Here is a 13832-nt window from a genome sequence, read left to right on the forward strand (position 1 = left end):
AAGCCCAGAAATAAACTCATGCTCCTATGGTCAATTAATTTATGACAAATGAGGCAAGGATATACAATGGAGAAAACACAGTCTCTTCAATAAATGGTGCTGGGAAAACTGGACAGCTACATGTAAAAAAAATGAAATTAGAACATTCTCTAACACCATACACAAAAATAAACTCAAAATGGATCAAAGACCTAAGTGCAAGGCCAGACACTATAAAAGTCTTAGAACAAAAAAGGCAGAACACGCTCTGACATGAGATTAGCTCAAGTTGGTGGAGTATAAGGATGTGAGCTCACACCTTTTTATGAGAACACCAAAATCACAACTAACTGCTAAACAAACACTGACAAAAAAATGCTAGAACTGACCAAAAAAGATACCCTATATCCAAAGACAAAGAAGAAGCCACAATGAGATGGTATGAGGGGCACAATTGTGATAAAATCAAATCCCATTCCCACCAGGTGGGTGACCCACAAACTGGGAAACAATGAAACCACAGAAGTTCTCCCACAGGAGTGAAATTTCTGAGCCCCACATCAGGCTTCCCAGCCTGGTAGTTCAGCACTGGGAGGAGGAGCCCCCAGATGATCTGGCTTTGAAGGCCAGCGGGGTTTGGTCTTGGGAATTCCACAGGACTGGGGGAAACATAAATTCCACTCTTGGAGGGTGCACACAAGGTCTCCTGTGCACCAGGACAGAGGGGAAAAAAGCAATGACCCCATAAAAGACTGGGCCAGGCCTACCTGCTAGTATTGGAGCATCTCCTGCAGAGGCAGGGGGCAGCTGTGGCTCACTGTGGAGACAAAGACACTGGCAGCAGCAGTTCTGGGGAGTACTCACTGGCATGAGCCCTCCCGAAGGCTGACATTAGTCCTACCCAACAGCCTGTAGGCTCCAGTCCTGGGACACCTCAGGCCAAACAACCAACAGGACGGGAACACAACCCCACCCATCAGCAGACAAGCATCTTAAAGTTTTCCTGAGCACGGTCCTGCCCACCAGAGGAACAAGACCCAACTCCACCCACCACTGGGCAGGAACCAGTCCCTCCTATTAGGAAATCACAGCAATATCTTTTTTGACCCACCTCCTAGAGTAATGAAAAAGAAACAAAAATAACAAATGGGACCTAATTAAACTTAAAAGCTTTTGCAAAGCAAAGGAAACCATAAACAAAACAAAAAGACAATGCACAGGTTGGGAGAAATTATTTGTGAACAAAGTGACTGACAAGGAGTTAATCTCCAAAATATACAAACAGCTCATGCAGCTCTATGTCACAAAAACAAACAACACAATAAAAAAATGGGCAGAATATCAAAATAGACATTGCTCCAAAGAAGTCATACAGATGGCGCAAAAGCACATGAAAAGATGCTCAACATCACTAATTATGAGAGAAATGCAAATCAAAACTACAGTGAGGTATCACCTCACACTGGTCAGAATGGCCATCATCAAAAAATCTACAAACAAATGCTGGAGAGGGTGAGGAGAAAAGGGAACGCTCTTACACTGTTGGTGGAATGTAAATTAGTACAACCATTATGGAGAACAGTATGGAGGTTCCTTAAAAAACTAAATATAGAAGTACCATATGATCCAGCAATCCCACTCCTGGGCATATATCCAGAGAAGACCATAATTCAGAAAGATACATGCACCCTAATTGTATTTGCAGTGCTATTTACAATAGCCAAGTCATGGAAGCAACCTAAATGTCCATTGATAGAGGAATGGATAAAGAAGATGTGGTGCATATATACAATGGAATATTACTCAACCTTAAAAAAGAACAAAATAATGCCATTTGCAACAACATGGATGGACCTAGAGATTATCGTATTAAGTGAAGTAAGTCACGGAGAGAAGGACAAATATCATATGATATCACTCATATGTGGAATCTAATTTAAAAAATGATACAAATGAACTTATTTACAAAACAGTTTCACAGATTTCAAAAACAAACCGATGGTTACCAAAGGGAATACATGGGGATGGGGAGGGATAAATTAGGATCCTAGGATTATCATACACATACAGCTATATATAAAATAGATAACCAACAATGACCTACTGTACAGCACAGGGAACTCTACTTAATATTCTATAATAACCTATATAGGAAATGAATCTGCAAAAGAATGAATATATATATATGTATAACTGAATCACTATGCTGTACACCTGAAACTAATACAACATTGTAAATCACCTATACTCTAATAAAACAAAAATAAAAACAAAGGACCTGAATCATTTTTTCAAATAAGAGATACAAATGGACAATAAGCACATGAAACTATCATCACTACTCCTCAGGGAAATGCAAACTAAAACCATAACATATCATCTCATACCCAATAGAATGGCTACTATTTGAAACAAAACAAAACAAAACAAAACAAAACAAAAACAAGTGTTGGCAAGAATGTGGAGAAATTGGAACTCTTGTGCACCACTGTGGGACTGTAAAGTGGTACAGCTTCTATGGAAAACGCTATGGTCATTCCTCAAAAAAATTAAAAATAGATTAACCATATGATCCATTAATTGCACTTCTCAGTATATATCCAAAAGAATTTGAAAATAGGGCCTCAAAAATACTTTTACACCAACGTTCATAGCAGCATTATTTACAAGAACCAAAAGGTGGAAGTTATCCAAGTGTCTATAGATAGATGAATGGATAAACAAAATATGATATGCAGTCAATGAAATATTACTCAGCCTTAAAAGAGAATGAAAATTCTGACAGAAGTTTCATATGGATGAACCTTGAGGACATCATACTAAGTGAAATAAGCCAGAGATGAAAGGACAGATAATATATGGTTCCACTCATATGAGGTATCTAGAGTATTTAAATACATAGAGACAGAAAGTAGAATGATAGTTGGCAGGGGATAGAGTGAGGCGGAAATAGAAAACTGTTTAATGGATACAGAGATTTCAGTTTTGTAAATGGAAAATTTCTGGAGATTGAACAATGCAGATATACTTAATATTACTGAACTGTACACTTAAAAATGGTTAAGATGGTAAATTTTGTGCTATGTGTATTTTACCACAATTAAAAAAAGAAATAATAAAGAGTGATCCCCAAAATGCTTTACCCAGGTTCTTCAAAGGATAACTAGTATAATATCACAACTAGGATGATACTGATATAGTCAAGATAACAATTCCCTCACCATAAGGAGTACTTCTATTGTACTTTTATAGCCACACACACGTCCGTATCCTCTATCCTCCACCCTGTCCTTAACCCCTGGTAACCATTAATCTTAACAATTAATTTTGTCTTTTTAAGAAATTTATATAAATGGAAGCATAAAGTATGTAACATTTTGAGATTAGCTTTTAAAATTCATCACAATTCTCTGCAAGGTGTTGCATGTATCAATAGTTCATTCCTCTTTATTGCTGAGTAACAATCTCTGGCATTGATGCACCAGAGTTTTTTTTTTTTTTTTTTACCTACGAACAATTTACTTGTTGAAGGAAATTTGGGTTGTTTTCAGTTTTTGGCTATTATGAATAAAATTGCTATGAACATTAGTGTACAGGTTTTTGTGTGAACAAAGTTTTCATTTTTCTGGGATACATGTCCTGGATTGCAATTAGTGCAATTGTTAGATCATATGGTAGTTGCATGTTTAGTTTTTTAGGAAAGTGAAAAACTGTTTTCCATAGTGATTATACTATTATACATTACTGTTATATAAATGAGCTAAAGATGGCCTCTGAATATTGGCTCTATATTGTTTACTTCTTCATAGGAGGCTGGGACCTGTTAGCTGAAAATCCCATCAGTGCCAAACTCAAAATTTTACCCATCCAATTGTTTCAAACATAGCCCAAATAAGCAGTTTTTAGCCATTTAAAGCCTACTTGCTTTGCATACCCTGAGAAACTGCACTCAGTATCCGCAAGCCATAGATAAGATGAATTTCAGTGCAATAACTGAACAGGTGCTCTGAACCACTAGACATGTGTTGAGTTCTGCCAGAGGGTGCTTCTCACCAGGGCACTGCCTAAAGATGAGGTAGAAGCTTAAACTTCTGGGGGAGATGAAATGGAAGGCAGGAGACTATGAAAGAGGACTAGTGCCCACTAGAGGGCAAGGCAGCACAATACCATCATGATAGTGATGAGGATATATTACCCTCTGCTTTCCTGGTAACTAGTTGCAAAAGTTAGATATAGAAATGGTACAAGGGGAGGGCCAAAAAGGAGGGGCTGGTTCTCACTTGGATAAAGAGATATATCCTCTCTTTTTTCCTGAGGCCCAGTCTCTCCTTAAAGACCTAACCCTGGAATCAAGTAAAAAAGGGGCTGCCTGGCTATATAGAATAGATCTGGTGAGGAACAAGCTTCACCTTATGAGGGCTGAAGTTAAGCAATTGGTTGCCAGAATTGGTGGCTCAAAATGGAAAAAAATAGCGTCCCTACTAATTAGTGTGAAAGGTGGGAATGACCAACAGAGGAGGCTTTGGACCCCAGTCTATATATACATTTTGATATAGATTTTTATGCCTTGGAGGGCTAACCATCCTATGTTAGGCCTCATAAAGGTCTAGGAAGACTGGCAATGGAAAAAGTTAACTGAAGCCAACTGTCTCCTCCATCAGCTGAGATGTTGGAGTGGACTTACTAGGTAATAGAGGATGCAGTATGGCATGAAGTATGATGACTCTGCAAGTCCAGAGGTGACTTAATTAGCTCCTGAGTCTACCCAGTTGTTTGACAGGAGGGCTCCTGTTAAGTATAAGTTCTTTTTATGAGCCATGACAGCTAACGCTAAAACAATTGAAGAGGTCACAGCTGCCCTACATTTAAAAGAAACTCATGAAAGACAAACTCAGAGTTGTGTCGCTTGTTAATTCTACAAACAATACCCTATTTGGCCTAAATTGAAATTGCTATCAACAGTGATGCCTCTTTCCTCTAGGCTAAACAAACCAATTAAAACCAGGCCCGTGCTTAAGTGTGAACTATGAGATGAACAAGAGAGGTTATACTGGATCCAAATAAACAAAGGGAATACATATTGGATGATCTCTGGTAAACTGGTGGAGTAATTACAATATTTACTAGGGTTAGATTACAATCCTCAAAATGCATCACCTTCAAAGACAGCTACCATTGCAAAGACTACTACTGATCTCCTCCTGTGGCAGGCACCATCCCCCATATAGGGATCTGGCAGTAACAGAAGGGGTGGTTGTAGAACCTGGCCTCTTCTAGTAGACAATCACACTTTCAACATATTAAATATAGTTTTTATTTTTTTGATACTGAGCTGCATGAGTTGTTTGTAAACTTTGGAGATTAATCCCTTGTAGGTTGCATCGTTTGCAAATATTTTCTCCCATTCTGTGGGTTGTCTTTTTGTTTTGTTTATGGTTTCCTATGCTGTGCAAAAGCTTTTGAGTTTAATTAGGTCCAATTTGTTTATTTTTGTTTTAATTTTCATTACTCTAGAAGACTGATCAAAAAAGATATTGCTGCGATTTATGTCAGAGAGTGTTCTGCGTAAGTTTTCCTCTAAGAGTTTTATTGTGTCTGGCCTTACATTTAGGTCTTTAATCCATTTTGAGTTTATTTTTGTTTATGGTGTTAGAGAATGTTCTAATTTCATTCTTTTACATGTAGCTGTCCAGTTTTCCCAGCACCACTTATTGAAGAGACTGTCTTCACCACTGTATAATCTTGCCTCTTTTTATTGAAGATTAATTGACCAAAGGTGCATGCGTTTATCTCTGGACTGTCTATCCTGTTCCATTAATCTATATTTCTGTTTTTGTGCCAGTACCATACAGTCTTGATTACTGTAGATTTTTGGTTTAGTCTGAAGTCAGGGAGCCTGATTCCTCCAGCTCCATTTTTCTTTCTCAAGATTGCTTTGGTTATTCAGGGTCTTTTGTGTCTCCATACAAATTTTAAAGTTTTTTATTCTAGTTCTGTGAGAAATGCCATTGGTAATTTGAAAGGGATTGCAGTGAATCAGTAGATTGCCTTGGGTAGTATAGTTATTTTGACAATATTGATTCTTTGAATCCAAGAACATGGTATATCTTTCCATCTGTTTGTGTCATCTTTGATTTCTTTCATCAGCATCTTATAGTTTTCAGAGTACAGGTCTTTTGCCTCCTTAGGTAGGTTTATCCCAGGTATTTTATTCTTTTTGATGCAATGGTTAATGGGATTGTTTCCTTAATTTCTCTTTCTGATCTTTGGTTGTTAGTGTATACAAATGCAACAGAATTCTGTGTATTAATTTTGTAACCTACAACTTTACTGAATTCACTGATGAGCTCTAGTAGTTTTCTGGTAGCATCTTTAGGATTGTCTATGTATAGTATCACGTCATCTGCAAACAGTGACAGTTTTACTTCTCCATTTCTAATTTGGATTCCTTTTATTTCTTTTTCTTCTCTGATTGCTGTGGCTAGGACTACCAAAACAATGTTGAGTAAAAGTGGGGAGGGTGGACATCCTCGTCTTGTTCCTGATCTTAGAGGAAATGCTTTCAAGTTTTCACCATTGAGTATGATGTTAGCTGTGGATTTGTCCTATATGGCTTTTATTATGTTGAAGTAGGTTCCCTCCATGCCCACTTTTCAGAGAGTGTTCATCATAAATTGGTGTTGTATTTTGTCAAAAGCTTTTTCTGCATTTATTGAGAGGATCATATGGTTTTTATTCTTCAATTTGTTAATGTGGTATATCACACTGATTAATTTGTGCATACTGAAAAATCCTTGCATCCCTGGGATAAATTCCACTTGATCATGGTGTATGATCCTTTTAATGTATTGTTGGATTTGGTTTGCTAGTATTTTGTTGAGGATTTTTGCACCCATGTTCATCAGTGATATTGGCCTGTAATTTTCTTTTCTTTGGTATCCTTATCTAGTTTTGGTATCAGGGTGATGGTAGCCTCATAGAATGAGTTTGAAAAAACCAAACAACCCAATCAAAAAATGGGCAGAAGACCTAAATAGACATTTCTCCAAAGAAGACATACAGATGGCCAAGAGGTACATGAAAAGATGCTCAACACCACTAAGTATTAGAGAAATGCAAATGTAAACTACAATGAGGTATCACCTCACACCAGTCAGAACGGCCATCATCAAAAAGTCTACAAGCAATAAAGCTGGAGAGGGTGTGGAGAAAAGGGAACCCTCCTGTACTGTTGGTGGGAATGTAAATTAGTACAGCCAGTATGGAGAACAGTATGGAGATTCCTTAGAAAACTAAACATAGAGCTACCATATGATCCAGCAATCCCACTCCTCAGCATATATCTGGAGAAAACCGCAGTTCAAAAAGATACATGCATCCCAATGTTCACGGCAGCCCTGTTTACAATAGCCAAAACATGGAAGCAACCTAAATGTCCATCTACAAATAAAGAAGATGTGGTACATGTAGACAATGGAATATTACTCAGCCATTAAAAAGCATGAAATAATGCCACTTGCAGCAGCATGGATGGGCCTGGAAATTATCATACTAAGTGAAGTCAGACAGAGAAAGACAAATATCATATGATATCACTTATATGTGGAATCTAAAACAAAAACCAAAAACCAAATGAACTTATTTACAAAACAGAAACAGACTTACAGACATAGAGAACAAACTTTTGGTTACCAGGAATGAAGGGTCGGGGGCAGTGATAGATTGGGAGTTTTGGATTGACATATATACACTACTATATTTAAAATAGATAACCAACAAGGACCTACTGTATAGCATAGGGAACTCTGCTCAATATTCTGTAATAACCTAAATGGGAAGATAATTTGAAAAAAGAAGAGATGTGTATATGTATAATTGAATCACTTTGCTATACACCTGAAACTAATACAAATTATAAATCAACTATAGTCAATATAAAATGAAAAAAATAAATAATTATAGTTTGGGTTTCAAGATCTAAACAGCACTGGCTTGCTTTATTGGCCACGATTTTCCAAATCTCCCTTATCCAAGAAATCACTCATGTTTTAAAGGGACCCCTCGACTCCCCACCCCACCCAAGAGGTGATCAGCTTGGGAGGAAGAATAATTAAAGTAGTAATTATCCACTTTATTAAAATTGGCCCAGTTCTACAAAAAGAAGTTTCTGCCCTGGTTGTAACTGTCACCCCCTATACCAAGACTATCCATTTTCCTATTATGGGAATGGAGCTCTTCAGTCAGCAAGTATTTCATGGAACAAGTTTAAGTGGTGGGCATTGCATGGTAGAAACCAGTTAATCATCCATTACTGGTGTAGGTGGTAAATATGACACAGTATCAGCTAAGACAAGGCTGAAGGATTACGGCCTGACTTAAAGATCCCAGTAGGAAGCCTCACCTGTAAAAGGGTGCTATCAGGTGATCCATCCAGAACACCAAGGTATGCTGACTAGGAATATCCTTGTTGAAGTGAATCTGTGAGATCTGGAAGAGGAGACTGCTTACTCAAATATGCAGATCAGGTAAACATGACACCACCAAAGGAAATTAATAAAGTTCCAATAACTGACCCTAAAGAAATAGAGATCTATGAAATGTCTGGAAAGGTATTCAGAATAATGCTCTAAAAGTTTAGTGAACAACAAGAACACACAAACAACTAAATAAAACTAGGAAAACAATCCATGAACACAATGAGAAATGCAATAAAGAAATAGAAACAAAAAAGTATATTCTAGAGCTGAAGAATACAATGACTGAACTGAAGAATTCAACAGAGCTTCAATAGCAGACTCAGTTAAGAATAAGAAAGAATCAATGAACACAAGATAAATCATATGAACTTATCCAGGCAGAGGAGCAAAAAGGAAAAAAGAATTAAAAAGTGTGAAGAAAGCCCATTGGATTTATGGGAGAAACCAAAAGAAACAAAAAATGCATTATGGGAATCCAGGAAGAAGAAAAAGATAAAGGAACAGAAAATATACTTAAAGCAATAAAGGCTAAAACTTACCAAATATATTGAGAGAAATGGACGTCCAGATTCATGAGCCCCAAAAGGCCCCCAAAAGGTTGAACCCTTTTGACACCAAAAGCAAAGGCAACAAAAGCAAAATTAAGCAAGTGGGACTATATCAAACCAAACACGTTTCTGCACAGCCAAAAAAACCATCAACACAATGAAAAGGCAACCTACCAGTTGAAAGAAAATATTTTCAAATCAAATATTTGATATGGGGTTAATAGCCAAAATATATAAAGAACTCATGCAACTCAGCAGCGACAAAAAAACAAACAACCCATTTAAAAAATGGGCAGAGGCTTTGAATAGGCATTTTTTGGAAGAAGATATACAGGTGGGCAACAGGCACATGAAAAGATGTTCAACATCACTAATCACCAGAGAAATGCAAATCAAATCCACAATGAGATATCACCTCACACGTTAGAATCACTGTTATCAAAAAGACGAGAAGTAACAAGTGTTGGCAAGGATGTGGAGAAAAAGGAACACTTGTGCATTGTTGGTGGGTTAGTTGGACCACTATGGAAAACAGTATGGAGGTTGCTCAAAAAATTAAAAATAGAATTCCCAGATCCAACAACTCCACTTTTGGGTATATACCTGAAAGAAATAAACTCACTATTTCAAAGACATATCTGCACCCCTATGTTCACTGCAGAATTATTTACAATAGCCAAGACATGGAAATAACCCAAGTGTCCATTGATAGATAAATAGATAAAGAAACTGTGATATATATATATATATATATATATATATATATATATATATATATATATATAATGGAATATTATTCAGTCATAAAAAAGAGAAAATCCTGTCATTTGTGACAATATGGGTGAACTTTGAGGGTATTATGCTAAGTGAAATAAGTCAGTGGAAGACAAATACTGTATGCTCTTACTTGTATGTGAAATCTTAGAAAATAAAACTTAAACCTAATACTAATACACTATTAAATGTCAATCAAATCTCAATTAAAAAAAATAAATGGGCAAACAATTTGAGTAGACATTTCTCCAAAGAAGATACACAAATGGGTAATAATTACATGAAAAGAGGCTTAGTACTAACCATTAGGTAAATGCAAATCAAAAAAACGAGATACAATTTCACACTCATTTGGATGGCTATTATAAAACAAACACACAAAGTAAAATGAGTAAATAACAAGTGTTGGCAAGGATATTGAGAAATTGTGCCCATTATGCAATGCTGGTAGGAATGTAAAATGGTGCAGTTACTATAAAAAACAGTATGGAAATTCCACAAAAAATTAAAAATAAAATTACCATATGATCCAGCAATTTCATTTCTGGGTATATGCCCAACAGAATTAAAAGCAAAAACTCTAACTGATATTGTGCAACCCTGTGGATAGCAGCATTATTCACAATAGCCAAAAAGTGGAAGCAACACATCCATCAACAGATAAACTAACAAACAAAATTTCATGTAAACATACAATGTAATATTATTGAGCCTTCAAAAGGTAGGAAATTACTTTTTTTTGAGGTTTAGATGATGTAAAATGTTATATAAGTTTCAGGTATACAAATAGTGATTCACAATTTTTAAAGATTATATTCAATTTACAGTTACCATAAAATAGTGGCTATATTCCATGTGTTGTACAATATATCCTTGTAGCTTATTTATTTTATACATAGTAGTTTATACCTGTTAATCACATACCCCTATCTTGCCCCTTCCTCTTTCCCTCTCCCCACTGGAAACCACTAATTTGTTCTCTATATCTGTTAGTTTGTTTCTTTTTGATATATTCACATGTTTGTTTTATTTTTTAGATTCCACATAGAAGTGATAACATACACTATTTGTATTTCTCTGTCTGACTCCTTTCACTAAGCATAAAGCCAACCAGGCGCATCCATATAGTTGCAAAGGGCAAAATTTCATTCCTTCTTATGGGTGAGTAGTATTCCATTGAGTGTGTGTATATATATGTGTATATATGGATATATGTATATATATACATATATATCACATATTCTATTTAAAGAAATATTGGAGTATAGTTGATTTACAATGTTGTGTTAATTTCAGGTGTATAGCAAAGTGAATCAGTTATACGTATATATGTATATATATATATATACATGTATATATATATATATACACATGTGTGTATATATATATATATATATATATATATATATATATATATACATTCTTTTTCAGATTCTTTTCCCATATAGGTTATTAAACAATATTGAGTAGAGATCCCTGTGCTATATAGTAGGTCCTTGTTGGTTATCTATTTTATATAGTGTACATATGTAAATCACAATCTCCTAATTTATCTCTTCACCCCATGTTTCTCCTTTAGTAACCATAAATTTGATTTTGAGATCCGTGAGTCTGTTTCTCTTTTATAAATAAGTTCATTTGTATCAGTTTTAAATTAGATTCCAGATAGAAGTGGCATCATTTGACATTGGTCTTTCTATGTCTGACTTACTTCACTTAGTATAATAATCTATAGGTCCATTCATGTTGCTGTAAATGGCATTATTTCATTCTTTTTTATGGCTGAGTAGTATTCCATTGCATATATGTACCAATCTAGGTTTCATAAAATTTTATTGGAGTATAGTTGATTCACAATGTTGTGTTAGTTTCAGGTGTACAGTAAAGTGAATCAGTTATATGCATACATATATCCACTTTTTTTAAGATTATTTTACCATATAGGTCATTACAGAATATTGGGTAGAGTTCCCTGTGCTATACACTAGGTCCTTATTAGTTATCTGTTTTATATATAGTAGTATGTATATGTCAATCTCAATCTCCCAATTTATCCCTCCCCACCTTCCCCCCCTGGTAACCATAAGTTTGTTTTCTACATCTGTGACTCTATTTCTGTTTTGTAAATAAGTTCATTTGTATCATTTTTTTTAGTTTCCACATATAAGTGATATCATATGGTATTTGTCTTTCTCTGTCTGACTTCCTTTTTGCAGTATGACAATCTCTAGGTCCATCCATGCTGCTGTGAATGGCATTATTTCATTCTTTTTTATGGCTGAGTAATATTACATTGTATATATGTACGACATCTTCTTTATCCACTCATCTGTCAATAGACATTTAGGTTGCTTCCAAGTCTTGGCTATTACAAATAGTGCAGCAATGAACACTGGGATGCATGTATCTTTTCAAATTATCTGGTTTTCTCCAGATACATGCCCAGGAGTGGGATTGGTAGATCATATAGTAGTTCTATATTTAGTTTTTTAAGGAACCTCCATAATGTTCTCCAAAATGGTAGAACCAATTTACATTCCCACCAACAGTGTAGGAAGGTTCCCTTCACTCCACACCCTTTCCAGAATTTATAGTTTGTAAATTTTTTGATGATGGCAATTCTGACTGGTGTGAGCTGATATCTCACTGTAGTTCTGATTTGCATTTCTCTGATAATTAGTGATGTTGAGCATTTTTTGATGTGCTTTTTGGCCATATGTCTCTCTTCTTTGAAGAAATGTGTATTTAGATCTTCCACCCATCTTTTGATGTTTTTTTCTTTTTAGGTGCATGAGCTCTTTGTATATTTTGGAGATTAATCTCTTGTCAGTCACTTCATTTGCAAATATTTTCTTACATTCTGTGGGTTGTCTTTTCATTTTGTTTATGGCTTTCTTTGCCATATAAAAGCTTTTACGTTTAATAAGGTCACATTTGTTTATCTTTGTTTTGATTTTCATTACTCTAGGAGATGGATCAAAAAGACATTGCTGCAATTTATGTTAGAGAGTATTCTGCCTATGTTTTCATCTAAGAGTTTTATAGTATCCGGCCTTAAACCTAAGTCTTTAATCCATTTTGAGTTTATTTTTGTTTATGGTGTTAGAGAATGTTCTAATTTCATTCTTTTACATGTAGTTGTCCAGTTTTCCCAGCACCACTTATTGAAGAGACTGTCTTCTCCACTATATAATCTTACCTCTTTTTATTGAAGATTAACTGACCATAGGTGCGTGGGTTTATCTCTGGACTTTCTATCCTATTCCATTAATCTATATTCCTGTTTTTGTGCCAGTACCATACAGTCTTGATTACTGTAGCTTTTTGGTATAGTCTGAAGTCAGGGAGCCTGATTCCTCCAGCTCCGTTTTCCTTTCTCAAGGTTGCTTTGGTTATTCAGGTCTTTTGTGTCTCCATACAAATTTTAAATTTTTTTATTCTAGTTCTGTGAAAAATGCCATTAGCAATTTGATAGGGATTGCAATGAATCTGTGGATTGCCTTGGGTAGTATAGTCATTTTGAAAATATTGATTCCTCCAATCGAAGAGCATGTTATATATTTCCATTTGCTTGTGTCATCTTTGATTTCTTTTGTCAGCATCTTATAGTTGTCAGAGTACAGTTCTTTTGCCTCCTTAGGTAGGTTTATCCCTAGGTATTTTATTCTTTTTGATGTGATGATAAATGGGATTGCTTCCTTAATTTCCCTCTCTGATATTTTGTTAGTGTATGGGAATGCAACAGATTTCTGTGTATTAATTTTGTATCCTGCAAATTTGCCGAATTCATTGATGAGCTCTAGTAGTTTTCTGGTAGCATCTTTAGGATTTTCTATGTATAATATCATGTCATCTGCAGTGACTGTTCTAGATACTCTTTTTCAATTTGGATTCCTTTTATTTCTTTTGCTTCTCTGAATGCTGTGTCTAGGGCTTCCAAAACTACGTTGAATAAAACTGGCAAGTGTGGACATCCTTGTCTTGTTCCTGATATTACAGGAAATGCTTTCAGTTTTTCACCTTTAAGTCTGATGTTAGCTGTGGGTTTGTCATA

General features: G+C 35.6%; 1 protein-coding gene across 2 annotated transcripts in view; it reads right to left on the reverse strand.

Annotated features, from left to right (window-relative positions):
• The window catches only part of LOC309796620 (phosphatidylinositol-3,5-bisphosphate 3-phosphatase MTMR8-like), a 218709-nt gene that overhangs the window by 44888 nt on the left and 159989 nt on the right, over positions 1 to 13832 (reverse strand). The gene's annotated exons all lie outside the window — the stretch shown is intronic.

Source organism: Mesoplodon mirus (assembly GCF_964341445.2).
Source record: "Mesoplodon mirus genome assembly, chromosome: X".
NCBI classification, from domain to species: domain Eukaryota; kingdom Metazoa; phylum Chordata; class Mammalia; order Artiodactyla; family Ziphiidae; genus Mesoplodon; species Mesoplodon mirus.